Raw genomic sequence first — 563 nt, 5'->3', positions numbered from 1 at the left:
TGCCTGGAGGTGACTTTTGGTACTGGTACCTTTTAAAACATCCTACGATCACAGAGTATTTCCAGTATTTCCACTATTTCCAGGGCTTTTGTGAGCGAGGGGCTGGCGGGGGTGGGGGGAGTGTGTTTTATCTTTTCTTTTTCAAGAGCTGTTATTTCTGTTTTTCTCCCATTTGAGTCTTTTCTACAACAAACCCCCCCATTAGGATGCCCAGGGCAGGGATTGCCTTTCCCCGGGCTCTGCAGGGCCCTGAACTGGGAATTGCCATCTTTGTGCCTCAGTTTCCCCCTTTGAACCAGGAGGATAATTGGGTTTTGACAATTCTATTTTGACTTTCTTGGGTAAATTCTGCACCCCCAGGGTGAGGGGGGGGGGATTCTGCCCCTCTGCTCTGCTCTGGGGAGACCCCCCCCGACCCAGTGCTGCCTCCAGCTCTGGGGCCACCACCATCCCAAGGACACGGAGCTGTTGGATGGGGCCTCCCCGGAGATGCTGGGAGGGCTGGAGCCCCTCTGCTGGGAGGGGGGGCTGAGAGAGTTGGGGGGGTTCAGCCTGGAGAAGAG

The sequence above is a fragment of the Calidris pugnax genome, unplaced genomic scaffold (assembly GCF_001431845.1).
Source record: "Calidris pugnax isolate Ruff unplaced genomic scaffold, ASM143184v1 scaffold540, whole genome shotgun sequence".
Classification (NCBI taxonomy): Eukaryota; Metazoa; Chordata; class Aves; order Charadriiformes; family Scolopacidae; genus Calidris; species Calidris pugnax.
This window is presented reverse-complemented; position numbering follows the sequence as displayed.